Consider the following 13987-nt stretch of genomic DNA (forward strand, 5'->3'; position numbering starts at 1 on the left):
CCCCTTATAGCCTTATAGCCATTTTTTTTAAGGGAAATGTTGCAGGGCAGAGAGTGGGGATGGAAGTGGACAGATGGGGTGGGGTGGAATAATCTTACCTTATGTCTATGATCCTTAAAGAAGCGCTGATCCCTGATCACAATATATATGATTATAAGGAAGATCAAACCTCCTATGGCAAGTTGGACTACGTTGGTTTGGTTGTAATCTGAAACTGCAGGAATTTCTCCAATGAGTTCAGAGCAGACAACTTAATGAACAGAGAAGTTTTAATCTACTAAGTGCGGTGAGCCGCCACCCCTTTCATTGGTCCGTCACAGACAGGAGTGTTTATTTATTTATTATTTATTCATTTATTACATTTCTATACTGCCCAATAGCCGGAGCTCTCTGGGCGGTTCACAAAAATTAAAAACATTCAAAGTATAAAACAACAGTATAAAATCATAATATAAAATACAATATAAAAACTCAACCAGATAAAAACAGCAGCAATGCAAGATTACAAATTTAAAACACCAAGTTAAAATTTATTTATAGACTATTAAAATGCTGGAAGTGCCAAGCAAACCTCCTTAGGGAGCTCATTCCACAGCCGAGGTGCCACAGTAGAGAAGGCCCTCCTCCTGGTAGCCACCTGCCTCACTTCCTTTGGCAGGGGCTTGCGGAGAAGGAGCCCTGAGGATGACCTTAGGGTACATATGGGAGGAGGCGTTCCTTCAGATAACCTGGCCCCAAGCTGTTTAGGGCTTTAAGTGTTGAGCCCATGGAGTGGCACTTGCCCGTTCCTCCATCTTGCCAACCCAAAAGACAATGCCATATATATCTGTAAGGCATTGCTTTCTGGAGAAAGTAAAATGGCAGCAGGGAAGTTTGACTATGTTGATCTGTGTGTAATTGGGAAGAACCTCTGGAATGAGGTATCAGGGTTTAAGCAGACAACTTGATGGACAGAGGGATTGTAATCTAATGAGTGAAACAGTGATCTCTCCAAGACAGCAGACTTCTATATGTGCCCAAATTGCCCATTGGGGGTGGCTTGCTGGTGGTGGGGACGGCGGGAATTTTGCCAGTGGCCCCCTCAAACCTGGAACTGGCCCTGGTCTCATATCTTCTGACATTGCTAAACAGCAAAGTACAATATCGTCTGTCTTTGTTAGCAATCGGAGGAATCTCTCCCATTTTTCTTTCCAAGCAGAGAGAAGGGATTGTAGGTTGGGGAGAACAAAGATCCAATTTGGATCTGAAGAGCATGGCAGAACAGTGACTAAGAAAAGCAGCTACACAGAGGCTGCTTGTGGATGTGTGGCGGAAGTTCTCTTGAGTAGCTTGCCATGTGAAGCTGCCTTCATCGACTGCACATACAATTTGGGCCACAGTGTTGGTCAAACTACCCCTCAAGGTCTTGGAAAGCAATAGCTTTGGTGAGTAAGTGGTAGAAATGTGAACGCCTGGGAAAACCTGGGGGTGGGTGGGTTGTGCACCCCCAGCCCCACTGCCCCAATTTCTCAAAAATTCCTAAGGAAACAGAAAAGCCCTGAATTTTATTTATTTATTTATTTATTTTTAAAACTGGCTGCCATTTTCCCCCTCTCTAGTGAGTGCACAAGAATGTTGTTTGACAACTGCTTGAACACTTACCCCGCAGAAGGAAGTAGAGCTTTTGGAGAAATGCAGAGAACAAAGGTATAATTACGCCTACATATCCTTATGCCAGCAATGGAGGATGGAGAATCATGGTGGTTTAGTACCCAATGTTTAGTGTATGACACAGGGGGTCTGGGAGATACCCACTTTCTATGGCTTCATTAGCACAACTTCAGAGAACGTACAATGCCCAAGGGAAAGTAAGATTGACCAAGTTATTAAATGTCACTATCCTGAACCATTCGTTTTGGACATATGTGAATGTGGCAATCCTGTCCCAGCTGAATTCTACTCAGAAAGGACTTGGGTTGGTTTGCCAGAATTATAGCTTACCGATCAGCTATGCCATAAAAAACAACTTGTAAATTAAGGCAACAATCCTATAGCCACTAACTGACAACCATCTGTCAGGGATGCTTTAGGGTGGATTCCTGCATTGAGCAGGGGGTTGGACTCGATGGCCTTGTAGGCCCCTTCCAACTCTGCTATTCTATGATTCTATGAACTTGGGAGCAAGCCGTACTGAACTTAATCAGCCTTACTTCTGAGCAGACAGGTTTAGGTCTGCACTGTGAGCTACTTTTCCATCCATCACTTTTAGGGTGACCATATGACCGGATTTCACTGGGCTCTTAGATGATGAAAGCTTCTAACGTAGGCTGGTAGTAGCAATGGTAGTTTCCTCCAATGTTCACCATTATATTTCTGATGGTGGAAATGGCTGAGGTCCCATTAGGTGAACTGTGAACTATGAAGAACCGATGAGGCATCTGTTTTTGAGCCTTTTTGAGATAGAACCTCACAGCCCTCACTGGGCTTTGGCAATGGATAGTGACACTTCCTACCAGCATGACCCCTTCTACGGGGTTCATAGAGATGGTCGGTCTGCGTATCCCGGGATCTGAGGAAGGCAAGAGGTGGCATGGTGAGGATTCCCTTCCCTCCCAAAGAGCAGGCGCTAGCGACATTCCGTGCTTTTTCTTCAGGGGGCGCAAAATGCAGCAGCCAGACTCCTAACCCATGTTGAGGTTTGCACCTGTCCTGAAAGTCCTGGGCCGGATCTACACTACTGCTTTGAAACAGTTTATAACAGTTTTGTCAACTAGCTCATATGACGTCGTCTGCCTCTCATGCGCCTTCCACCCCTTCTGGTCTTCCTTGCACCACAAGAAAAACCACAAAAACTCCAAAATATTTTTTAAGTTGTTGCTCTCTCCTGCTGTGTGTGGAAGCAGCAGCATGTTCACAGGGAGGGACTGAATGGCCCTTGTGCACCTTGTTTACTTCCTGTTTGAAAACAGGAAGTAACTGAGTGTCCACGGAAAAGCAAAGGTAGCCAGCATTAGCCAGCATTTCTTCCAAGGTGTGATGGAGCTTTAAAACTAGTTTTTCAGTCATCATTACTCCCTAGTCCCTCCTCCTATCCTTTTGAAAGTCTGCAGGTTTCTTACCTGAAGATGCCTCCATGATGTGTGCCATTTTTGCACAAATTGCTGGGACATGCAAACACACACATACACTTGGGGGTGGGGAAGGGAAAGGGAAGTAAATCACTGAACCCTTCCCCCCAAATTGAAGACTTCCCTGCTATATACACCGCTGTACCAATCCTTCTGAAACGTTACCATTTTCTAATTTAGGGCCACTGCATAGTCTGATATTTTCAAAATAATGCTGTTATTTTCTACATCAGTAGGGTGACCAACTGTCAGGATTTCCCCGGATTTGTCCTGGTTTTTGTTCTTTCCATGGTGTCAGGGGGGATTTTCTATAATTTTCAATAATGTCCTGGAATGACACACCTTCCCCTTTAAGGCTGCCATTAGCATGGCAGGAAGGAATGACATGCTTTCTTGAGGCACATCATTCCCCCACCCCGAGCTCCAATTGAGGTCTTAAAGGGGAAAGTGGGTCATTCGTGGACATTATAGAAAAGGCCCCAATTGGAGTGGATGGTGGTGGTGCAGAATGAAATCCTTTCCCCTCCTCCACTCCAATCGGGTTCTTTAAGGTGGCGGGGGAATAACGTACTTTTTGCAAGACTCAGAAAGCTGCTTACACACACACACACACTAGGTGTCCTCTTTTTTGGTTTCCCAAATATGGTCACCCTAACATCAGTGAAGCTGTTTTGTCACACACACAAACCCTCCCTGGGCTTAATACAAATGTCCCATTTCACTAAAAAAATAAAAGTAAAATAACAGTAGCTATACATAGTTGTATCAAAAGCTAGCTGTGTAAGGTCTGATTGGTTGGTACCTGTGCTGTCACAATGCAGCTATAGGTGGTTTATTGTTCTTTTTGTAAATAAAGTGTCAAATTAATGTTTAAATTATTAAACCTACATGATACAACTCCCCTTTAAAAGAAAAAAATGGGAGCTTTTCTGAAGCATGGTTGAGGGGCACGTCTGATGACTGAACCAGCATAGAAGTGTACAAAATTATGCATGGTGTGGAGAATGTGGCTAGGGAGACTTTTCTCCTTCTCTCATGATACTAGAACCAGGGGTCATCCCATGAATCTGATTGGTAGAATTCAGAAGAGATAAAAGTACTTTTTCACATAGCACATAGTTAAACTATAGAGTTCGCTACCACAAGACGTAATGATGGCCACCAATTTGGATGGCTTTAAAAGGGAGTTGGATAAATTCCTGGAGGAGAAGGCCATCAATAGGTCCTAGTCCTGATAGCTATGTGCTACCCCCAGTATCAGAGGCAGTAAGCCTATATACATTGCATGGGGAACATGGGTGGGAGAGCACTAATGCACCTGTGTCCTGCTTGGGATTCCTCATTGACAGCTGATTGGTCACTGTGTGGACAGAGTGCTGGACTAATTGGACCCTTGATCTGATCCAGCACGGCTCTTATGTTCTTAAATACATTTCCTAGTATTCCTGCCTGTAATTTCAATTATCAAGCCAGACTTACACCCATATTGAGAAACCTGCAGGGATTCATCTTTCGATACTATACCTTTCTTCACCCAAATGAGCATGCCATGTAGGCAGGGTGAGAAATTTGTTCGGTTAGCATTTCAAATTTGGACTTTTCAACCCAGAATGCAGTTAAAATTTGAAATCTGTACTTTTATTTATTGGTTTTTGTTTTTAGCATTTTTACCCCGATCTTACACAGGTTAATAATGGGACAATCCCTGTCCTCCGGCTTATAACTCAAAAATTTATTGAAATTTGCAATACTGTTTGCTCCCAAAATTAATATGTATACTAATGCATACATTTGAAACTGTGCATGCAAAAAATGTGTATACACACTAAAATGCAAATACATGAAAATAAATGTGCAGAAAAGCACTTTGTTCAATGGACACATTGCTTGCAAAAAAAGGCATACATTTGAAAAATGCGCATGAAAATATATGAGTTTTCAAGCAGATGAAAAACATAAAGAAATCGCAATCCACTATGAAAATGATGGGATGAATTTAGCAGTGGAAAAATAAGACCTCGAACAAAACATGATAGACTGTCCCCCATTGTCAGGCTGACTACATTACTATTTCAAGGAAAAGAGCTAGAAATGAGTTCAATTGCATTCAATGTCCCAATCATGAAGAACTTGGAAATCTAGCTGCCAGACCCAAAGGAGTTCTTCAACACTCCTCCATACTATTAGAAAAATCCCCATTATTAGACTCCGCTTCCGTCCAAAAGACACATGAGCCTTAGATCCTAGACATTCTGGACTAGTGTGTGACAGTTGTGACATAGACGATGCCGTCAGAATTCAGATTCAGTTTCCTCCTGACTCTGTAGAGTTTCCTTCTTCAGGTCAGCATAGATGATATCCTGGGTCTGGGATGGGGGGCGATGCTTTGGAAGCTGCAGAGAAATGAGATACATTCACAGAGAAACAAGAAGCATTCACAGGGGTGACAGGCTGCTTGCATCTCACTCTCACAATATATATTAGGGCTGTGCACCACCTCGGGCCAAACTCCCGAATTTGAGCCAAGGTGGGTCGATTCAGCCCACCTCAGCCTGAATACAAGGCAGTACTGGATTAGCCGGAGGCACGCCTAGGAGAAGCCAATCAGCTCTGAAGTGCCTTGGGGGGAGATATATATTCCTGCTGTTACTTTCCACCCTGTTTTCACTCATCTACTGAGGCTCTTACCTGCTCTGATGCAGGCCTTAGCTACACCTAAGGTTTATCCCGGAATAGTCCCGGGGTCATGGCTGTTCATGTAAATGACACACAGGGGATCCCAGGAGCAGGCAGGTACGACCTCGGGACAACCCCGGGATAAACCTTAGGTCTAGCTAAGGCCGCAGAGTGGATTTTTGCCCCACCATCATGCTTGAAGCACATCCAGCATTTTAAGCCATGCCAATGTTTATTCAGTGCCCCCCCCTTTTTTTTTACCCAGCAGGAAGTGATGCGTCATGTCAAGCTTACGTGTCAGGCAGCCAAGTAGTCCTACCTAACAAGCCTTTGGAAAGAAATCTGAAAATCATCAATAACTATTTTCTTTTTAAAAAAAATCCATACTATTTTCCTTTAGATAATTAGTTTGTGATTATTAGCCATGACTTGGTGCTATAAAGAATCCAAAGAATGGTCTTGTGGCCACAATAGGATCCAAGTGCTGAAGCTAAGGGGGGCTTGTGGCTGAGAAGTGGCTGGGTGGGAGGTCCGCTGGAAACCACTTGTGAGTTGCTCTGAGCAACTTAGGCCACAGCTAGACCTAAGGTTTATCCTGGGATCATCCAGGGTTCGCCCCTGCCTGAGCACTGGATCCCCTGTGTGGAACCTAGGTGAACAGGTTTGACCCCTGGACGATCCAGGGATAAATCTTAGGTCTAGCTATGGCCTTAGAGGAAGGCTGGCTTATCAATGGCCTTAGCGAGACCTAGGAATTATCCAAGGCAAATGGAAGGGTTGTCCCTGCCTGCTCCCGGGATCCCCTGTGTGTCATTCGGATGCACAGGGATGACCCCGGGATGATCCCGGGATATAGGCCTGGTCTAGCCATGGCCAATGTCACAAAAGCAACATGTTGGATACCATTTTCATTTTTCTGAACTGCCCAGATAGCTTTGCATATTGAGTGGTAAGGAAATATAATGAATGAATGAGTGAATGATGAATGAATACCTGCCGCTGTTTACTCTATGCATGGGCAAATTTGTGATGTTCAAAATCGGCCAGGAAACAGGAGCAAATTGAGCAGACAGAAGATTTTCACAAGTCTCCCCAAATTTGCACAAATTTCCTCCATAGACGAAAGGAGGTCTGATCTAGTGTGGAAATCTACGCATATTTGGAAATTTGCCCAAATTGAACTGGGACTCAGAAACAAGATGAACACAAGCACATGTTTGACCATTTGGGAATATTTTCTGTGGGAACGTGCTTGCGTTTGGAGCTTCGAACGGGGCATTCGTGCATGTTTTGCGAGCAAAACCGAAATTCTCACACATACCTAGTTTATTCATTCTCCCTTTCCCATTGCAAAGCTTTGGGGATGGGGTTTGCACGTGAAAAGGAGGGATGGCAGGGAATTCTAGCAGCAGAGGTAGAGAATGACGTGAACCCTACTTCAAGCCATATGCAGACTTAAATATGGATTTCAACTCAATCCTTGTAGTGGGGTGGGCAAAGTTCTCATTCGGAGCACCCACTCAAAACTCATCCACAAAACTAATGGATACCAAAGATATTAAGATCAGGAAATCTGCGGTAAAGACTCACTGGCTTCCCCAACTGCGTTCCTTGTGCCTGTGTTGAGGAACCTGTGGATGAGAGACATGTGGGTGAGTTCTGGAAACACCGAACTCAAGCGCAGTTGGCCAAAAGGAATCCCAAAGCTCTCTTGACCACTCTGTGTTGTCTAAATCTAGATGGCCGGAAGAAACTATGGACAAGGAGCCAGTGTAGTGTAGTGGCTAAGGTGTTGGACTGGGAGTCGGGAGATCTGGGTTCTAGTCCCCACTCGGCCATGGAAACCTACTGGGTGACTTTGGGCCAGTCACATACTCTCAGCCCAACCCACCTCAAAGGGTTGTTGTTGTGAGGATAACATGGAGAGGAGGAAGAGGATTATGTACACCGCCTTGGGTTCCTTGGAGGAAAAAGGCGGGATATAAATGTAATAAATAAATAAGGAGTTTATTGGGTACAAATGGCAAGGTTTTACTGAATGATATCAATCCATAATTATGTCGCATTAATAGCCCTTTAAATACTTGGGACTAGAACTCTCCCAAGACAGATAAGTGAGAGAGCAGGGCATTTTCCTGGAGGATAAGATATTACCCACTCTCCCATGATTCCACTTGACTGCGATGGCTGTTGAATTGTACTTCAATATTGATGACAGCACAGTAGTTTCCATCACATCTGATGGCAGCAGGGATGTCACAGGAGTCCAGGAAGGGGGTGGAGTCTGGTAGACTCTTCCCTGCTCAGTCTCCCAGACTCCAGTCCAAGCACTGCCACATTTACCTGACTCAGCACATGCCTAGTATACACAGCTTCCTATCATGTCTCTGTCCTCCTTTCCCCCCCTCCCCGAAGCCTTAAAATCAAGTGTCTAACAAAAACTGCAAGGCAGATGAAGCACAGAGGAAAGAATCCCCTCCGTGCTCTGCCCACCCTGTATTGGATTGGTGCTAGTCTCTGAGTTCGAAGGCTTATGAGTATCCCGATAGGAATGCACCCTTATTCACCTTCCATCTTTTTTGAGAAAGGCGTTTAAGAAACATAAATAATTATTATTTAGATAATTAATAGCATTATACATTATTATTATTATTATTATTATTATTATTATTATTATTATTATTATTATTCCTTGCACCAGGCACTGTGAAAGTGAAGATGCTCTACCAAGCCCTAAATCAAATGCAGCTTAAAAAGATCCCACCCACTCACAGCTGGCCCGATGTGACTCACACGCAGTTACTTACTGCTGTCGGGTTTTGTCACCCAGTGAGTCTTCAGCACTCTGAAGGAGTGTTTGGCACTAATGAAAAGGGGAAAGAAAAACAAATAGCAAAGGATCACGGAGATGCTCAATACCTAGTCTTTATGCACTCACTCAGCCCTTCACTCAGTGCCAGGTGACATTGTTCCACTAAAATGAATGCCAGTACTCCAGGCCCCCAAGCACACAGGCAAGCCACACATTTCCAGAAATATCCAGAGATATTTCAGCATTCTCTTGACACTATTTTTCCAGTATAGAATACAAGAATCTTCTTACCCCAGTCTAACCAACCAACCAATCAACCTAATTTCCAGGTAAGCTACAGGTTCTTGTTCACATCACAGTCAAACTAGTGTGTGATGCCAGTTCTAAGGAAACTCAAGAGTCATGGGTCTCCATCCACTCCCCTCCACCCCAGTGGAGACACCAAGAGAAAAACTACCACCCCTTACTCCTTCTAGACAACTTTCCTTCCACGATTGCCCTGCATCTTGGCCTCATCCAATAAAAATTCTTCTTCTCTCAAAGCTCAGAATAATACTGCAGCATCCTTCAAGCCACTGCAGTATAAGATGAAAAGTTCGGGATCTCTTACCTGGCTGCTTGTCTTTTTGCTGTAGAGAAAGAAAAATGAGAACCCATCGGAAGGCAATTCTCTCAAAACTATACCTACCAGAGATCCGCAAAACCAGCCCATCAGCTCATAATGTGCTGAATTTTTCCAAGCTTTTCTCTTTGAAGGAGATTCCATGGACTTTTTCCTCAAGAGTACTGCAAGACTTGGACCAAAGAGTACTGCAAGACTTGGAAACATCTAACACTGAGGGCCTCGTCCACCATTCCGAGTCCTCTTGTATATTAATTTCCCTTCTCCCTGCCTTACACCTTTACTAAGTTGAGAGATTGGAAGAGGGGACAGTTGAAAGTCAAGGGCTCTTTCTAATCTGCTCCTCACTCTCCAAAATAAAATAGACATTGGACTGACCTGAGAGCCTCATTGGAGAAAAGAAATGTGCTTTTTGCTGTTGAAATTGTTTTTAATAGTGTATTGTAAATGTGATTTTTAATATTTATATGTAATCGCTTAGAGATTTTATTAGACAAAGCAGTATATAAGCTTTCTTTAAAATTGATTTTGTTGCAATTAGTCCTACTAGTCAATGAGCCGGTCCTGCAGAGGCATGTTTGTTTAGGGTGACCATATGAAAAGGAGGACAGGGCTCCTATATCTTTAACAGTTGTATAGAAAAGGGAATTTCAGCAGGTGTCATTTGTATGCATGCAGCACCTGGTGAAATTTCCTCTTCATCACAACAGTTAAAGCTGCAGGAGCTATACTGCAGCTACACTGTGACTAGATTTAAAAGAGGGCAGGGCACCTGCTTGGTGTGGCTCCTGCCTTTTATATACCGCTTTCATATTGCTTTTATAGTGGAATATCCTGCTTGGTGTAGATGAGCCCTTGGTGTGTACCGAGTCAGGCAAGCTCAGAGGTCCATGAGCTGATGTCTAGGGGAGCAAGCTGGTGATAACTCACTGAGCTCAAACCACAAACCAGATGAAGAACATAAGAGCCCTGCTGGATCAAACCACGGGTCCATCTAGTCCAGCACTCTGTTCACACAGTGGCCCACCAGCTATTGGCCAGGGACCAACAAAGCAGGACATGGTGCAACAGCACCCTCCCACCCATGTTCCCCAGCAACTGGTGCACACGGGCTTCCTGCCTCAGTTACTAGACTTCTCCAAGAATTTATCCAACCCCCTTTTAAAGCCATCCGAATTGGTGGTAGTGAATTCCATCGTTTTAATTATGTGCTGTGTGAAGAAGGACTTCCTTTTATTTGTCCTGAATCTCCCACCAATCAGCTTCATGGGATGACCCCAGGTTGTAGTATTATGGGAGAAGGAGAAAAATGTCTCCCTGTCTACCAACATCCGTAGTAACAAGCTTCGGAAAGTGTCCAAATGGGGCAAGGAAGGCTATAAAAGAGGGAAATGAGAACTCTGGCACCGAGATATTACAGGCTGAGCTGAAATTCAGAGATAGTTTGGGATCATTTTGTAATTGCTGGGAGGTTTTCGATCTGTGGGAGTGAATTTCTAAACCCACCACATTTCCAAACATTTTACCCACTGAGGGAAAGCATGTATTCACCCCTGTTGTGTCTTGTTGGGCCCATTATATTCTGTAGGGGAGAAGCCAAAAGGCTGTGAGAAGTTTGACTAGAATTCTCTGGTCTCCCACCAAATTCCTAACCAAGGGCCTTTGGGACCTCCTTCTCTCCAGGAAGTCATACATACCATCTCTTCTTCTTTTGTACCAAAGCAGGGCAAGGGACAGAAGGAGGAAGAGCAAAGCCAGAGATACTCCTATGCCTGTAGCACTGCCAACACGGTATCCACTCTGATCATCATCTATAAAAAGGTGAACAAGCTGTCAGAGGAGAAGGTGCCTGCTTGAGATTCTCCCACAGAGGTCCCCAACGTTTTGGGGGTCTGAAGGCACATTTAGAATTTTGAGTGGGTGTTGTGGGTGCTGTCACAAAATGGCTGTCATGCGAGGGGTTTGCCCATTCACAAAATGGCTGCCATGTGAGGGATTTGCCCATTCACAAAATGGCTGCCATGGTGAGCATGGCCAGTCACTAAACACTCATTTCCCAGAAGGCAAAATGATGAGACAGATTAAAAGAAAAGAAATTTGCTCCAGCATCTAAGTACAAGGGAGGGAGCAGGTCTGAGCTCCCAGGCACAAAACCGCTCTCTTGAACCCACAGTTTTCCGTTCTAACACAGATGAACTTTTAGTAAAAGCTGATAGTGTTTGTCTGCTTCGGCAACACTACCTTGTAGTGCAAAACCATCCGGTAGCCCAAACACCTAAGAGTTTGATGGCCAAATAATAGCATTTTTAGAATCTGTCATCTGCACGCCGTCTGGAGTGATGGAAATGTTAGAAGAAGGGGTTTTTTGTTGTTAGGGGGGAACAAGCAGTATTATAAACATAGGCTTGATGTAGAAAGATAAATATTTCAGTTCTTAATTGGTTGCTCACATAGAACAAGTGCCTGCTTTTGTCTCTGCAGCAAACTTTTGTAAACCGCCCAGAGAGCTTCGGCTATGGGGCGGTATATAAATTTAATAAATAAATAAATAAAATAAATTTCACACCTATTTCACAGAAAGCAAACTAACAGGGATCAGAAACCACTAACATCACCAAGAAACTCAGAACAAGAAAGAGGTGGAGTCTACTCCCAAATGCGAACCATGTATTTGTCCACACAATGCACAACAAAATACCCATTTCACAGAAGTCAAAATGGTGGTGTTCCCCATTAAAATATTTTAATTAAAAATATATTTTTTAAAAAATCAGGAGGGACAGAGAGCCTGGTGGGTGGGGACCCAAGGGCTAACAAAATACCACCTTATTCTTGAAAGAAAAAGAGAAAAATTGCCCAGCCAGGCACCCCATCTTTTGTTTATCACTGATGAGAGTTAGTACTCAAGTTACCATGGGTGGCTGTTGAATTGCCATGTTTATCCAATCTACTGCCCTGTGTGTAACTTTTCAGCTATATTGTTTACATTGCATGCGTTATGGCAGTGGCACTACCTCACCTGTCCCAGGGTTATGTTGGGTGAATCCACACATTGTCCCAATACTTACATTCCTAGGGTGACCCTATGGAAAGGAGGACAGGGCTCCTGTATCTTTAACAGTTGTATTGAAAAGGGGAATTTCAGCTGGTGTCATTTGTATGCATGCAGCACTTGGTGAAATTCCATCTTCATCACAACAGTTAAAGGTGCAAGAGCCCTTCCCTATTTTGTATCTGGTCACTCTAGTATAGTTCCTGTTGTGAAGAAGAGGGAATTTCACCAGGTGCTGTGCATGCATACAAATGACACCTGCTGAAATTCCCTTTTCAATACAACTGTTAAAGATACAGGAGCCCCCAGTCCTCCTTTCCATATTGTCAACCTACAAAAAATCCACATATTGTTACAATACTTTACCCAATCTGCATAAATTTGATTTTGTATAATACGAGAGCACGGGGTGGGGGAGCACACTCTCTTTGCTTTTGCACAATGTGCGGCATGTGTATAATGCATCAAGAGCCATCTTAGAAGAGGTCTTCCCTACTGTGTATGGGGGTGAAAGGGAAATCCCTTCCCTTAGATGGCACCGATCACCTCCCCCCCACCCCACATATTTTAAAATGTTGATATAAAATAATAAGGCAGTATCCAACAGGTTCTGGTTCAGTTGTGCTTGCACCCACTGCTTGCACAGCAAGGCTTCTGGACTGGATATGCTGGATATGCTCTTCTTCCTAAATCTGACAGCCTACTGAGTAGGGATGTCTGTCATTTGTAAAATCCTGCCCTTTGGGGGCCAGATTGATCCCTGTGGCTCTCCTGGCTTGGCTTTTATCTGTGAACCAAGCCATAGGTTTTGCCCCCAAAATGAGAACTTTTCACAGGGTTTGCGCCCTCCCCCCATCAATAGAAAGTTGCACAAACTGTGGGCTCAATTTGCATAATTTGCACAAATTAAACAAATCACGGCCAGAATTTGTGCAAATTACATAAATTGCACCCAAAATTTGTACAATTTTCTATTGATGGGTAGGAGGATGGAAAATTCATAAAACAGACCAAATCGATGCAGGTTGGGTTGGACCAGCTTACAGGGAAGCAAGCCGAAATCCAGGGACACAACTTGATGAAAGCTCAGTGAACTACACACACACACACACACACACACACACACACACACACACACATATATACAATGGGACAGATAGGCCAGCCCAAGATATATCACTGCCTGAGATGACAGACAAAATGGAGCCCCCTCCCATTCCATGTACAAAAGCCAACCAGACTTACAGTTGAACCTTCCTTTGACACTGGTGTTGATAAAGCATCCTCCACCATGCCTGAGGATACCAGGTGAGCTTAACACCAGCAGGGCAAGCCACCTGGAGCACATAGCTTTGTCCTGCAACACCTTGCTGCCGTCTCCTGTCTCCTACCATCTGCTGCCTGAGACAGCCGCCTACTCCTATATCGTGGTAGGGCCAGCCATACCTATTCTGCCCTCCAACTTAAGATTATTTTTAAAGATGTTTGCAGGGACTGCACCTGGTAAAAAGTAATTATACTAATAATTATACTTCAGGTTCCCTAACCTGATTTTATTACACCCTGCTATATTCTTGTTGCTTTTATTGTAATCTAATTGTTGTTCAATGTGTTCCTTAATATGAGTAAAACCACTGAAAGAGGCATTTAGATAACTTAAAACAAAACAAGCGAACAAAAGCACAAATAGCCAAAAAAAAAAAAAAAAGTGGGGTTAG

At 43.8% G+C, this 13987-nt stretch overlaps 1 long non-coding RNA gene across 1 annotated transcript; it reads right to left on the reverse strand.

Annotated features, from left to right (window-relative positions):
- Positions 1-5152: 5152 nt before the first annotated feature.
- LOC134406165 (uncharacterized) lies at positions 5153-8648 on the reverse strand. Its single transcript, XR_010025965.1, has 3 exons — positions 8591-8648; positions 7374-7414; positions 5153-5500 (listed from the first exon to the last, which is right to left on the reverse strand). It is a non-coding gene; the product is annotated as an uncharacterized LOC134406165 (long non-coding RNA).
- Between the last annotated feature and the right edge of the window lie 5339 nt (positions 8649-13987).

This window comes from Elgaria multicarinata, chromosome 11, assembly GCF_023053635.1.
Source record: "Elgaria multicarinata webbii isolate HBS135686 ecotype San Diego chromosome 11, rElgMul1.1.pri, whole genome shotgun sequence".
NCBI lineage: Eukaryota > Metazoa > Chordata > Lepidosauria > Squamata > Anguidae > Elgaria > Elgaria multicarinata.